Source organism: Maniola hyperantus, chromosome 16 (genome assembly GCF_902806685.2).
Source record: "Maniola hyperantus chromosome 16, iAphHyp1.2, whole genome shotgun sequence".
NCBI lineage: Eukaryota > Metazoa > Arthropoda > Insecta > Lepidoptera > Nymphalidae > Maniola > Maniola hyperantus.
Window position 1 is genome coordinate 7,581,942 of NC_048551.1, and position 16,968 is coordinate 7,598,909.

The following is a 16,968-nucleotide window of genomic DNA, read 5'->3' on the forward strand; positions in this document are numbered from 1 at the left end:
GGGAGCAGCATAGCCACTTTTTATCCCGGAAAATCAAAGAGTTACCACGAGATACTAAAAACCCCACGCGGACGAAGTTCCGGGCATCAGCTACTAGAAAAATATTTTTCGCTAAGTGAAACTTTGCCGTGGGTACTTACGCATTATCCGGACCGTTTCGCCGGTTCACTCACCGTCATGTTATTCGGAATTGGGCCGGTAAATGTAAAGTGACGTAAAATATTTAGGGCATGGTTAAACCCGTTCCTTTGGGCCTTGTTTAAAAATATAACATTCTACTTAAGGTCTCATATCGTTCACATGGGTCTGTGAAATTTTGCTTTATGTTTTGAGCTCTCAGGTATCATAGTCGTAAAAGTAAAGTGTAAAAAATACTCGTACCTACATAAATATTAATATTATTAGTAGGCATTAGCATTTTATTTTCCACATAAACTAAGTTACAGCGGAGGAGTAGAGAACCTATCAAATGTTATTAGGACTATAAGTACTAGAAAATATGTAAGTACTGGTTAAATATTTTGAGAATAGTGACGTAAAAATACAGAGACAGTTAATTCTGTACTAATGTACCAATAGAAACAAGCAGGTTCTAATTTCGAACTTTTTAAGTACTGGTTCTTCTTGGCAAAAAGGCATTCTGAACCAGAATTACCTGCCTAGATTAGCTTGACTATTTAAGTAATTTAAAATCATCGTCGGTGTCTCCTTAATTTGCTATATTGTATTCTATTAGGACATAAGTAAGGGCAGTTACTTACTCATCCGATCAGTGTCCGTGAAAATACGTTCTGAAGTACGCACGCACTACATCCGACTTCCGTCATTCATCCGATATCTCTCCATCATTCCTGACAATATCTCAGATTCTAATCGGACGTATGACGTAGATATGTCAATATCCTAGTTCTGTCCGAGTTTTTTGTATTATCACGGACTCGCATTGGATGAGTGCGTAACCGCTCTAACCTTTGATGTTGGAAACCCCCTCTACTATGGCTCCAACCGTAATCGTAGAGTGTAAAAGCGTTAATGACTGTCATTGGTACGAAGTAGTTCTATTCTCGAACTAATATCGTGTGAATCGCCTGATGGCATTGATTCAGAATGCCATGTGTCCAGCAAATATTGGTTTCAGTTTTACAATAGTACGCAACGACATACGCCAGTAAAGTTTTGAGGCTTTTAACAGACAGAGCTCGGAGCACGATAAAAAATCGACACTGCGAAATTGAAATACTTTGGCTACGATGCGATGCTTGCCTATGTAGTATATGTCGTATGAGAGAATATTATTACATCACGCGTCACAAATATTTATTGAAACATCGTACTTTAAGATTGTCGTCAATAGTTGAATTTAATAACTCAATATAATTAGAAGTGAGATAATTATTTGTGTCAACTTAAAATTATCTGTGTCCCGGAAAATTAAATTAAATACCGGGATTATTACAAAGCCTAAATCCGCGCGAACGAAGGTGAAGAACGATCTAGTAGGCAAGTATACAAAGTTACAAAATTTTACAGGAATAACTTAATGAAAATGCAATGTATCCTCTAGTACCTACGAGTATTCAACAAAAGTGAAACGAACCTTCTCGTTAATGCATGGTTTTATTTCATCGCTGAAACGCCTCGAACGCAGTCGTGTCGTGTTCTTGTCGTATGATATGACGTCACAGGAGATGGTGGTGTGGCGTATGTGGTCAGCCACGAACATCGCTCAACAACCACAATCGTAACCAAACACCTGTCTGAAACGCATCCCGTGCATACTGCATGCCTGCGTCTAACATAATTATACAATGTTACACATACCTAACGTTGACCATAGTGCATTATTTGGTCATCTAGATTTACTAGAATACTTATATTATTACCACCAGGTTACGATTTTACAAGTCTAATTTTTGAAAGTCTAATTTTGCAGACACAAACCCAAAGTTAAAAATTAACTTGTAAGTAATACCCGGCATATTATATTGCAATATGACTTGCGCACTACCTATTTATTGTAGCTACGTTGCTGGTACTATGTCAGAAATCTCCACACAAGTATCGATAAAAACTATACAAAGATTAAAGATACGCGAGCAAATAGGTAGTCTGTAATAAAATGGATGTAAGTTCCTCATAATACGTAGCCTACAGGTAATTAGCTACCAAATCTATTGGCACTTCCAATAATGCAGTATGTTGCATGATATAAGGCTCGATGGTCACGATCCGAATGGACATTAGGTATATCTCATCAGCTTTGTGTCCTTGCATTAGCCATACCTAATCCGTCGCTGCGTTTGCACTGACATAAGGGAAGCGTTGATTATATTTTTCAAACCAGAATTTCAATGTTTGCGGCGGCGGCGTAGGATCACGGATAGCACAATCGCTACATTGTGAACTAAAATACTAATAAATGCGAAAGTTTGTTAATTTGTTCTTCAATCAGCGCGGCGGAGCAAACGGAGCCGTTGCGTTGCTCCGTTGACGTAATATTTAGGGTTCTGTACCTCGAAAAGGAAAAAAAGGAACCCTTAGATTTCATCAAATTAGTCAAATTTAGACTTATTGCTCAGGTGTTAAGTTTTATTTTAGAAATTTATTTTTCAAAGTTTAATTTATTTTATGAGAGAATTTTATTTTTAAAGTCACGGACACGATTTAGGTTTTAAAAATTCCATGGGAACTCTTTGATTTTCCGGGATAAAAAGTAGCCTCCGTCCTTGGAACTAATCTATACCAAAAATCAAGTCGATTGTTTGGTTAGTTAAGGCACGAAGGAAGGACAAATAAACAAACACACTTTCGCATTTATAATATTAGAAAAGATTAATATTTTTGTTCTCATTTTATAAAACCCTGTCCGAGCGATGTCTTTTTGTTCATGATCCGTCATCTATATCATTTTATACTTAAGGGGGTAAAATAGAGGTTTGGTGCATTTAAGATAGCTTATAAATAAATCACCCATAAAATGTTAAGTTTTTGTGAGGGTAATGAAGTTGGAAAGATTTATAAAGATGTTATGAATAAATTTCATCTGTGAAATCTGATATGCTTGTGCGTTGTGCGACGGTCTTTGTGCATTTAAATCTTGAGTGACATTAAGCTGATTAACTTTTTTTTTCATACGAATATTGTTCACGAAAATATAGAGGAATAATAGTTACCATACAATTGTACATAAGTAGGTAGGTATAGTTACATATTTAAAACTTGTGTCGTAATATTAAAATAATTTATAATCTTATTAAAATAATTTATAATCTTATTATTTTACCCGGCTGAGTTTGTTGTGGGCTCTTCTCAAACCTGGGCGCGTTTGGAACCCTCGTATAGATTTAGTTTTAAGTTTGCGTAATAATTACTACCACTATATCTTACAAATCCAACAACTGACTATCGAAAAGAGTAATTTATTACCTATTTTGAATATGTGAGGCCGCTATTTGTATAAGTACCTAGTAGCTAGTAGTTTACCTACAATACAACAATTACAAACGTATTTTTTTTAAAATGATATAAAAGACTAATAACTATACAGGCTTTTTCTAATTTATTTGATCATAGATTTGCTAGTTTTATACAAAAAATGCTTTAAATAGAAGTCGTTTGCAAGCAAACCTGGTTTTTTTACTTTTGAAAGAAAACGAAACCTAGTGTACCACAGGGATGTATTTCGTTCCAGCCATGTAACGACTATGCGTTTCTTTGTAAGTATTTAATAATGTTTCTATAAATGCAGTATTATTTTTAGAAACACTATTGTTAATGATAGAAGATGGTACTGCACACATAGTAAGCCTCTGTGGTTTTTAGCTGTGCTACAAAGCAACCTTTTGAACATTATCTTATGCTAATAACTAGCTTATGCTCGCGACTTCGTCCGCGTGGACTACACAAATTTCAAACACCTATTTCACCCCCTTAGGGGTTGATTTTTCAAAAATCCTTTCTTAGCGGATGCCTATGTCATAATAGCTATCTGCATGTCAAATTTCAACCCGATCCGTCCAGTAGTTGGAGCTGTGCGTTGATAGGTCAGTCTGTCAGTCACATTTTCCTATTATATATTTAGACAAAAAGATAACTCTATCCAAGTCAAGACAAACAAAATAAACAAATTCTAGTTTCTTAGTACCTAAGTACTAAGTCACTTCGAAATGACAGCGCAGCAGAAACGCTTATAAAACGTTTCCTCTCTAAATCAACGCTTTGAAATAAACAAAATCCCACCCCTCGCTGATTAACGAACTCCATACAAGATGTACAATGTACGATAATCGAATTACGTGCACCAATCCGCTAGTTGTTTTTATTGGATTTGGCCTGTTGATGTAACCTTTTTGGGGTTCAACGAAAAATTTGGTTCTGTGCCTACTCGTTATTAGAACCTTCCAAACTATATATATATATTTATGTAGGTATTAGTTTTACTTTGACTTGAGACTTTGGCAAGTTAAATAATTTATCTAACTGAACTTATCAATTTAAAAAAAAGAGTAAACAAATAAACCCTCATTTTCGTATAGTAAAAAATATTTGTACTTCTCATACTCGTAAAGTTCTTCTTTATGCTGGCTGTAAGCGGACTAGTGGTAAACAAGCACGGAACAGAAACAAGCATAAGAATTCTAACTGATGATACATGGATGACACAGTAGGTAAGTATGTAATTTCTATAGTGCCCGTAATATTTTCCATATAAAATGCACTTTTGATGAGATTGTATACAATCTCATTATAATCAATTTGTTGATGAGGTTGTGTGAGTCTCCCGACCTAGGCTCTATACAACCTAATTACAAAATTGCTCGAATTTCACTTTAAATTTTAACTAAATAGACATGTAGTGTAGATATTAATATCACAATATTATTACCTCGCTACGAAGTGAAAAGCAGAGTGTATAACTCGACTTAAATGTCTGCCCTCGTCTTTGGCTCAGGTAGATAAACTGCTCGGATAAAATGGCTTGTTTATGCCCTTGTTTTACAATCTACCATTATGCATTTGAAAATGTTACAATGAGTTGCAACTTGCAAGGAAAAGTTTTTAATCTTCAGCTTAGAGGGGAAATATTGCTATAAATTCTCTACTTCATTGTAGGCGTCGTATAAGATGGCGCTTACCTACTATATTCGTGAAGATTCGTTTTATGATTTGGCGTAAGAAGGAAGTTAAGGTTTCCATTTGAATAATGTTTAAAAGTGGTATAGAGCCCGACGTCTTGATAGCCGGTTACACTCAGATGTAAGAAAAATAAAGAGCGAGAGTCAAAGAGTGGAAAGTTTACAAAGGTTCTTTTGTTTTTCATCTTTTCTGAACAAAGTTTTTGAGAAGATAGATACATTTTATGTAAGTTAGGCTAGTTCTATCTTAATTAACAGGTCTTTAATCTAGTGGTATCTTCTTCCGCAGGGAATATTAGATTTAGACCCGTCAGTGTAGCTTAGTTTAGAGATTGTGTAAGTACAACAGAATTAGCTACAATATATTTGCAGATCAACACGCCTTTTCCTACACCTGTCGTTTCCTGGTTAACCTGTCGTCCAATTTGCATGATGGCCCGAGGCTTTATCATAGGAGTTTGTATAATGAATGATTGTCATGCAAAACGTCTCCATACTATCAAGTTTGCATTGATCGAGATTCATGACAATTGGGCCCTACTAAAGTTACGGTCACACCTACGCGTCATGAAAACAGGATGCAGGACGCGATGCGGCAACATGCATGACGAATCTATACGTGCAGGTGTAGTGGTCGTGTAGGTGTGCTGTGTGCATGGCGCCATTAAATATCGTGGGAGACGGCCGCCGCGCGGCTGACATTCCCGCTTCATAGTCGCCTTGGTCGCGCAGGTACGTAGTTTACATTAAGTAGAGAAGTTACAAATTTAAAGCCTCTAAACAAAAAAAAGAAGTAAAAATGAATCATTTGTAGGATATTTTAGGCCTCATCAGTTCAGTAAAACAATCATGATACGAACATTTACGTCGATATTCTGGGTCTTCCTGATCCAATTTTTTTTTCCGCTAATGATGCAGAAAAATAATAAAACTCTTTATTTATTCAATCACCGACATAAGGTTTACAACCGTTTTCATCAGGATTCCAGCTAAATTCTAAAACACTCGTAAATCCGCAGTTCGCGACGCGCGCCGCGGTCGCGGATCGTCATTAGGCGGCCGTGGAGCGTGACTGTTTATGTCCCGTGACTCCACTCGCTTCACCCCTTCACCCTAAACGTGGACACGTGTAGGATTAATAGTGATTTTTCTCCATTTATTCTGAGTTGGCTCGCTCGTGCCGAGTGTTCAGTACTGATTGAATTTTGGTTGTTATTGTGATGATAATTCATTGAAAGAATTGCTGATGAAGAATTTGCGTTGATTAGTTTAGTTGATTAATTTATGTTAAGTAGTTGACTAAGTTAATTTTCATTTTTTTTATTAAATTAAATTTATTTAGTTTCTATGTCACATTGTTATACTGGACTCGCATGACGTGTATATTGTAACGAAGCATAAGTTGGGATGAACTCCGACTTTTTGATATTGTATTGCAAACTACTACATAATATATTATGACTTACACTTTGCAGTGCGCTAATTGAAGGAGCAAGCAGTACTATGTCATCAGTATTTAAATGCAGTTGTTACAGCCTACCGGCATGCTGCTGAGTTCTTCAATTGGCTCGTCCACATACACGCTGAAAAGAAATGGTGACCTCAATCCGCCCTGCCTAGCGCCGCATTCCAGCCCGTGACCTGTAAGTACGAGTCCGAGAGCTCATTTGCTCATTTCACGGACCTCTCAATACAATAGCGAGTTTTTCTCTCTTGTGTTTTTTAACTTATGCCACCATCATCATCATCATTAAAAACGAAATATCAAATTGCTAGACATCATGATATTATGACTACATTAGATGCCCGTTGTTAAAACGTCCACAAATCACAAAGTACATTTGCTTTCGCCTTGGCACCCACGTGTTATGACGAGCCCATCCTTCACTATGGCGGAGAGGGCCCACCAGGTTTTATGGCCCACAATACATGTTTATAAAATTTGCATACCTTCATTCGCACTCTTCCGCGACCATTACCTTTCCATTTGGTAAATAATTTAGAAGCCCTCCAGGACGACGGCCAGATATTAAAAGTGATGGGTCCCCGAGGTTTAATATTAGACTCCCCTCGTATTAAATTCTCTGTCACGCGAAATTCCCAAATGCATACGCGAGATATTTTTGCACATGTTCATATTCACACTTTTGTGCTAGCATTCGATACAGAATGTCACTCCTGTTGCGAGCCTGATTCGTCCGTAATCATCGAATTCGCTAAAAGTTTAATGTACTCAAATGACATGGGTAAATTGATATTGATGTTACGGATATGGTTAGAAAAAGCAATATTTGCAATATGGTGCTTCAGACACCACCTTAGTACTTAATTGGAATTTTTAAATAGTTACAAGCTTCTAATCTACATAATATTATGGACTAACTTCTATTTTTTTTCTTTACGAACTAGTTTTCGCATTTGGAGCTGCTGATTAAAATAAACGTCTAAGTTTTAGACTTTTATTTCAATCAGCAACTCCGAATGCTATATTAGGACTAGGTATATAGTAATAAGCGGTAATAGCCTATTCGGGAGATCGGGGTCTCGATCGCGATGTACGCATCTCAAACTTTTAGGAGTGCGTTTTAAGAAATTAAATAACTTGCTTAACGGTGAAGTAAAACATCGTGGGCCGGTAATGGGTTGATGATGATGATGATATAGTATGTATAATAGGCATTAGGCACAAGTCTTTTACTGCGTACTTATCTGTCAATACAAAATACATTTCACCAAAACTAAAGCATTCCTAATTTTTTTACATATTACCATTCAAATTGAAGAGATATACAAATTCATCTCAAATTTATGTTACCAAGCAAGTTGCGTGGGGCGATGAATAATCGAGCTCATTGTTTATGCATCAAATTCGCAGAACAAAACTAATCCAGAGCTGGGGGCAATAAAAATGTCACACTGCCAGCCGCCGTGTTAAAAATAGATGAGATCAAGGTGTAATCTCAGCGGTCCTTATTATAAAATCTTGCATCTTAAATATTTTACATTTTTCACCACTTAGCTTCGCGCCGCGAGAGTAATGTTGCCATCACCCTACATAAAGGAAGAAAATTACCCGTCAAATATGTACCTGCCTTTGTACGAGATACCCTATTTTGTTTTAATGAATTCATTATAAAGTAGACAGATGTATATTAAAGGGTATTGCGAATTGCGATATACATGAGGTTTTTGTCGAAGTATTTTCGCAATACGTCGCTACGTATGCAAAATCTGCTTTGCGTTTTTTATAATTTTAGTTTTGGATGTTATTTGGTAAGTTTTAAAAGCTGTGTGCATGCAGAAACCCGTTTTTAGCGTGTGTGTATGGGATTTGATCTAAAAGTAAAGTAATGTTTTCAAAAAAATAAGTTTAATAATAAAAAAATAAGTCGATCTACATTTCTTTCTGCCGCGTACTAATAGGAAAAAAACTAACTATAACTAGGATAGCTTATGGGTACAAAGTATTAATAAGTGCTACGCCAAAGCTACGAAAAAACGTTTTACGTAGAGCTGGCATTCAATTCAAACCAACTTTTAATTCGGGTTCACCTAAAAAAATTACTAACTTCACCAATTGGTTGTATTTTCATGATTTTGGGTTATTTTTTTGTCACGGAACCCCCTAATTTAATATAATTCCAATTAAATATAGATTTCTTTTGAACACAAAGGGTGAGACTTAAACATAATAATATAAATCTTTATAACAATAAGCGTTGATTTATCAAAATGAAATCTCTTTGTCGAGAGGAATAATCAAATTTATCAGTGATTTGAATCTTCATTTCATTTGAAAGGGTCTTGAAAACAGCTCTATTTACTGTATTATTTACAATTAGGGTCTGTCTGTCTGTCTGCTAGCTTTTCACGGCCCATTCGTTCAACCAATTTTAACGGGTACAGAGATAGCTTGCGCATCCCGGGGAAGCACAAAGACTACTTTTTATCCCAGAAAATCAAAGAGTTCCCACGGGATTTTTAAAAACTTAAATCACGCAGACAAAGTCGCGGGTATCAGCTAGTAATATAAATAAATTAGACCCGTACCATTATAGTTTTACATTTTTAGTAAGTAAGAAAGGTTGGTAGTTAGGACTTAGGACTATTTTACGCTTTAAAAAAATGCATTTTCCTTTTTCTTTTTATTGATAGTTTAGTGAAAGTAAAACGGAATTATGTATACTCAGACTCTTACCTGCGTTTGCTTTCTTAAAACATATTTTTAGGGATCCCCTTTGATACATGGCGAACGAATAAATACGGTCGGACTTCCCCTATCTTGAGATACAAGGAACATTGTTTGTTCTACGTATTTTTATAAAGCCCCGCAATAAAACGTTTGCATTTTACATTTTTGGGGGTCATAAATAAAAAATGCTCTTGTAAAATTGCATTTTAAGCATTTCTTAACGTTTAGCCGTCACCTTGTTGGGATGGCTTAAGTTATTAGATATTTTTATTACCGTGCGTAAAAATGTCTACTTATATGCGTAGAAACTCCTACGTGTTTCATTTTTACATTTTTGGCATAGCTATATTGTGTGTAAGTTTTGTCTTTCTATACATCTAATTAGCTGATTCCTACGACATCATCCGCGTGGATTTAGGTCTTCAAAAATCCTGTAGGAATTCTTTGAATTTCCGAAATAAAAAGTAGTCACTCTATCCAGGTCTTATATCTCCCAGCTATATCTATACAAATAATCACGTCAATCTGTTACTCCGTTGCATATGTGGTAGTGAAGGATATGGGTAGTGATACGATTTCGCTAACTACAGAATATTAAATCATAAAGTGGTCATCTGCATATACGACATCAATAAATTAAGCAGATTACTTAAGCCTATGTCCGGCAGCAAATTTAAACGTCGAGTTGTAGGGGTTGAAGCGAAATTAAATTACGAGTTGACAAAATGAGTTACGCCCTTTCTGTAGATTAACAAACAAAAACTGATGGTATGAGGGTCACGGTAACATTGTTAGAGGCAAATGAGTCTATTCTTCGTGACACATTCGCCGTTGTTCACAATGCTACAATTTAAGCCTGTGCCATTGTTCTTGTTCATTCAGTGCTCGATTTAGTTTTGTGCTTTTATCGGTGGCTATTTGAATGAAACGAAACGCTCGCTCCAACGGTTTTGTACAGTGGACCAATGTTTATACGCATCTAATATACGTACTTGTATTTATGTTGTATAATATTATGTTAAAAATGGAATGCGCTAACCCAAAAACGGTGGAGTCACCACGACCGCACCAAATAAGCTACTAATATTTACAACCAAAAGCATTGTCCCTTTTCTATGTTTGCGACAATGCTAGAACTTAATTTCTCAAACGAAATCAATACGTCCTGTACAAAATAAAGCGTTTCTTAAATGCCAATAATGAGTTTATAGGGGTAAGTAATATATTATATACACTCATACCGGATAGTAGGCAAATAACACGTGGATATAAAACTGTGAAAATTATTGAAGACAAGTAAAATAAATGTTCCATGTAGTTTGTACTTGAATAATAAAATCGGGATAGGTAACACTTATTAGCGTCTACAAATCCGCGATACATTATGCATGCAACGTTTGTGGCGATGCCGGTGTTTTATAATAGCGGGAAACATTACCTTGTTAAGGAGATCGCACATGGTCGCAAGACTAATAAAAAGAATAGCCGGCGGAGTTTATTGTGGGCTTCTTCTCAGACCAGGGCCCGTATGGAACCCTTGTAGCTTTACTTTTTAAGTTTACGTGATTAAGTATCACCATTACATCATCAACTTACAAATTCAGCAATTGACAGTCAAAAAGTGTACCTGTTTGTTTGTACCTACATATTTTGAATAAATGCTTTGATTTTGAATTTAATCTTCAGGAAGCGTAAGAGCTGCCAAATCACATTTTTCCGAACTGAAAATGAAAATGGCGTCAGCAATATCGGGCGCATCATAAAATGCTTAAGGAGAAGTCTCATCAGCGCAGACCTCTGCTGACATCATCAGGATATTTTTGATGTATCCAATGCGAATGACTGAAGTTTAATTAGTTACCTGAATAGGTAGTTTAGTTACTTTATTATTTATTCAGTCTAGCTAGGCTATTTAACTAACTATACCAAACAAGAACAAGATGTTAATTGTAGGACATTTATTATAATAAATAATAATGATCACTCAATGAACGCGGCAGTTTGAACAGTAAAATCAATTAAAAAAATGCCAATGCTAATGAGGACAGAAGGATTTTTGGTGCCTTTAATGGATTTTGTGGCGTGTATGTTTCTTGGATGATGGTAAGTAGATTTACGATCACTTTTATAAGAGTAGGAAACCTTATCGTGTTAATGTTATAGTTACGTGTAAAAACGGTTTAAGCATTTTTTGTGTCTATCGTTATAGAAGTTTATAACTAATATTACCTTTAAACATTATACGTTACGATAACAAAATTTCTAATTAATTATACTTAAGTAACTTTTAAAGAATGCAATAACTTTAGTTTTTTTTTTAAAACATGCTGAAAAAACATCTATTTAAATAATTGTTATTTGACAAGCGCAATATTTGTATAGGTACAGTATGTAGGTACGTATGAATTATGATACAAAAAATGGTTGTCTATAAAATAAATAAGTTTGAATTATCACCAAAATACGTAGTAATTTAACAAAACGAACGTTTCTAAAAAAGAATGCTACGTAGGAACAAGATTTTCAATTTGGTCCTACGATGACGTAGCTCTCTTCTTTCTAAAAAATAGGTTTAAGTACCTATTTATTATACCTATTAAATACTAAATAAATAGGTAGTATAAAGAAATTTTATCATGTTTTTCAATTATTTACCAAAACGCTACTTTCGCTAGATCCGAACTGACCGCAAAATCGCGGCCCACGGCGAGGGGAATACAAATTTTGCACGGCTCGCAATCCAATTAATTTTAAAAATCGCCATAACGAAAGGGCTTTATTGTTATGTAAATTTGTGCAAACTTCGCCAGACGTAGGCATGACTAATTGATAATTCGGGTAATGCGCTTACGAGAGTGGGACACCGCGGAGCATCCCGCCGCTCGCTGTAATAAAGGATTACACGCCTGACCTCGCCGCAGTTAGCTCAGACGCCGAGTGAGACGGGGAAACAGATAAGTGATGAACATACATAAATGCAAGACATGACCATAGCTGACCGTCTGGTGCTAACAAAGCAATGACCAATGAGCAATGCATCTAGTCTGAGTGGGACGGAATCATAAATTTATAAAAAATTGGAATGATGCAATGACATTATAAATCATAGACACGTTACTTCCATATTACATGGCGTAAGTACTTCGTGCGCGTTAATGAGTTAGAAAGAAGACACAAAATGCAGAAGAGTAGCAAATGCAGGATAAAAATGTGACCCGAGTGTCATAGTGTTAATTCTTTTAAATACACATAGGTGCGTGCCCAGGATTCGTATTCGTCCATATTATAAATACGAAAGTGTGTTTGCTTGTTAATTTATTCGTTTGTTAGTTTTTCCTTCAATCACGTCGCAAAGGAGCAACAGATCGACGTGATGGGTAGTTGAAGACTTGGAGAGTGCCATAGGCTACTTGTTGTCCCGAAAAATAAATGAGTTTGCACCGGATTTTCAAAAACCTAAATCCACACGGACGAAGTTGCGAGCATTAGCTAGCATAGAATAAATGTAAGTTGCTACAGTATGGGATCGATATCTTAATATGTAAAAGCTAATTGGGATAATACGCTTACGAGTGTGGGCCACCTTGGGATAAACCGCCAGTAATAAAGGATTACACGCCTGACCTCACGCAGCTGTAACAACAATCCTTTGTGTTTGTTATAAAGAAAAAGCTTCAGAAAAAGGCTTTCTTACTTACATTAAATGATTATGCCTAAGGCTCTTTATGAGTGGATTTAGGTTTTTAAAAATCGTGGGCACTTCTTTATTTTCTGGGATAAAAAGTTACCTCTGGCCGTCTCCGTGATGCAAGCGATCTCTGTACCTACTAAATTTCGTCAATTTGAATAGATGACAGAGACACTAATTATCGCATTATAATATTAAATACTTATAGATTAGTTGGATTACGCTATAGCGCAGACTTGGTTTGAGTGGAGGCCACGTAGGCACCGGTAAGAGCAGTACGCCCTTCAACCTGCCCGCGCCGCCGCGCTGACTGGTCCAATGACCTGAAGAAGGCGGCAGGAAGCGGGTAGATGAGGAAGGCGCAGAACCGTTTTTGGTGGCGTACTAAACATAATTTTTATAGTTATTTTTTGTACTCTAACTTAGATCGAATTAGTTAAAATGTGTGTACGTAACATGAGAGTACCTACGTAAAGAAGAAAGCTTCTAATCTTTGCAGCAGTATCTACATAGTCCATATTTGAATCCAAATTTATAATAATCGTATCCACAGAACAAATCAGTAGATCGGATTGCACCGACATAAAAGGTGGTATTAGAACTCTTAAGTGTTAAGTTTCGGAAAAGATTTGCATTTGTTGGAATCAAAACTGTCAGAGGAGAATAATTATTGTTATATTCTAGGCGATACTTCCAGGTATTTGTGTGAAGTTATATTACATAATATGCATTATGCATACATTTATTTCTATTGCTGCTGAGAAATTCATAACGAATTCCACATTTAAGTAGCCGTGGGCGTAGCTTAGAGAAATAATAAAAGATGGATCCCTTAGTCACCAAAAATATTGAAATAAAATGTCTAAGAGGTCTCTTAACGTATAATTTTGTCCCGATAATCTTGAAGGAAAAAGTTGTTAAGTCCTTCATCATGTCGAATGTGTCTATACGACACAAACCCTTGTCTGGCGACATATTGGCCGGAAGTAATTTCCAATAAAGACCTCTGTACCCTTGGCGGTAAAATGATAGAAGGACAAATTTTTCGATTACCCTCAGTTTTAGGGTCTATTCTCATTATAGTTGTTGCCGGTTACATGCTGTTAATGCCATTTTAAAATATAAGTCATATTTTTAATAGATTTAGCAATAATTCACTGCTAAGGTGTGGAATGCCTTTTCGGCATTCGTATATTCTACCTGGACCTCATCATTGCTCTGTTTCTCTGGCATGATTGCCGTCAAGTGCAAGCCCATCTCACAATTTAAAAAACTATCTAAGAAATCGATTCGTATACTAATAATACTTCGTATACTAATTATATTGCAATAGATCGACGTGATGGGTAGTTGAAGAAAGCCCCCCCCCCCCTGCATCGCATGAAGCTTCGTAGCCTACAAAAAGCTAATGCATCATTTCAAACGCCCTAGTTTTAAAGGCGCGTAGCGTATAAATCACTATCCAGCCACTAAGCTCCAGTTTTTGATGCAAGTAATTATTTAATAGGACGCAAGCCGCAAGCTCGCCATGAAATAGAAGATTATATACGCTTCGTGGCCATTGAACGCCTGCGATTTGATGTGGTGTTTTTGAGATTATTCTCATCATACTATTACCTATATTAATATCTCTAATTATTACCATTATTTACAACTTTATTTTTTGAAAGAAAAGGTCGGGAGTTCAATCCCGAGCACGCACCTCTAACTTTTCGGAGTTATGCCTTTGCTTTAACGGTGAAGGAAAACATCGTTATCTGCATGCTTGAGAGTCCTCCATAATGTTCTCAAAGGTGTGTGAAGTCTGCCAATCTGCATTTCATTAGAGTGGTGGACTATGGGCAAATCCTTCTCATTCGGAGTGGAGACCCGTGCTCATTAGGTACCTACCTAGTGCACCGGCGATGGGTTGATCATGATGATGATGATGAACTCAGAAATATCACATATAGTACGCGACAGGTCGAGATCACAATCGGAGTATGTATGAGTATGTATCTTAAGTTATACCACATTAACGTAGTCATAATTGTAGCGTAAGCTGTACGACACAACTACAAACTAGAGCAAAGTTAGCAGCAGTTTGTCGCGGGGTGCGGTCCGCAGATTAGATGCAGATCGCGTCAAGGCGTGGAAAGTTGGCGAATTTGTCATACACCTACAACTTTAACTAACACATGAGCACACCTAGCATACTGCATACTGCATATTGCTTGAAGTTCTAGTGCCTACGTACGTCGTGAGTTATATTACTCGTCTAATGGCCTCCTCTACCTGGAAATGATACGGGGAAATTATTAATGAGAGAATATTCTCTATTGCTCTTCATTTTCCATGTAGTAAATTACTACCTACTTTAATAAAATATTACTATTTTAGGTGTTTGCTTTAGGTATGTTATGTGATAGAAAGATCAAAAATTACTTAAAGTGTAGTAATAAAAAATAAATAAAAACACGACTGTCCCGCTATATTGAATTTATTTCAATAAAAATGTATAGCCAGTGCCACTTGGGATGTTGTAAGGATTCTAACGATATCCCATACATTCAGATCTGTTCAGGTTTTTAGGAGTTACCTATGGCGGAACAAAGAAGCTCACATAAATAGATACCTAACACATACCTATTACCTACATGAACCATACTTTGTAAGGTTTAATTTTTCTAATAGATATAAGTAGGTTATTTTTGTGAATATTTCACATTAATAGTTAGGTACTTTGTTAGGTACAACCTTGTAATAATATACGTTATTTTGCGCACATATAATAATTAGAGTCAACGGCACCAACACCGTGAGTAATTTGCGTAAACATCCAGCGCGATATTAGCAATTCATACGAAATAGCACCATAACAATGGTAATCATGGGTTTTGGCGGCGAAATCGAATTTCTTCGGCAGGCAAGGCGGTGCCAAGCGCAGATTTCGGGCAATGTATCGTGAAATTAGTTTAGTGGCACTATATAATTACGAACCCTCACTTTTTATAGTCCCTCGTCCGACCCAAGGGGGCGAACAAGGCGCACCCCACCGTCGCGTTGTTATGACGAAAATGTCAACCCGGTATGTGACTTGATGAATTGACACTATTTTAAACATGTCTCCGTGCCTCTGTCGAACCTCTCAATACCATTTTTCTCATATTAGCTCGGGGAAGTACATTAGCTTGGAAATATAGGGACTATTATTTTTTACTACCAGAATAGATAATCTTCGTGGGTGTATTTTTAAGGAAACCGAGGTGGGTTTTTATACCACACCTTTGTAATGTTACAAGTACATCACTACCCATATTATAAATGCGAAAGTGTGTTTGTTTGTTGGTTTGTCCTTCAATGACGTCGCAACGGAGGAGCAACACATTGACGTGATTTTTGCATGGGTAAAGACCTGCAGAGTGACATACTTAGGCTACTTTTTATCTCGGAAAATCAAAGAGTTCCTAAGGGATTTCCAAAAACCTAAATCCACGCGGACGAAGTCCAGCTAGTCTACTATGTAGCTAGGCATATGAGTAATGAGGTGGATAGTTTGATAGTTGAAATTATGCGGTAAACTATCTATTTTCGTATACCTACTCACTCATTTGTTTAATATCTTACAATTCTTACAGACTAATGCTAAGCGGGTTAATTTAAAAAAAAAAATATTACCTTATCTGCTGACAGAAGGGATGGCTCATTTATGCATAGTATTATTCTCAGCGTGTAAACATTCGACACGAGTATTAGTCCGTTAGTATTATGGTATAAGTATTCTGTGGTATTAGGTACTTGTATATTGTGCACAATTTAAGTAGTCCAATCTGAAGTTACAAAAGGTGGTTTGCAAAGATCATAGACTAAGGATTAAATACACAATCCCAGCCCAGCCTACTGATTCGCAAACTCAGTGTCTAACACTGAATGATAGCCACTGAGCTCATTTGACATTTACTTTTGATCCATTG

General features: G+C 36.4%; 1 protein-coding gene across 1 annotated transcript in view; it reads right to left on the minus strand.

Annotated features, from left to right (window-relative positions):
* Positions 1 to 16,968, minus strand: part of Rpt3 (26S proteasome regulatory subunit Rpt3) — a 96,248-nt gene that overhangs the window by 32,054 nt on the left and 47,226 nt on the right. The window lies entirely within an intron of this gene.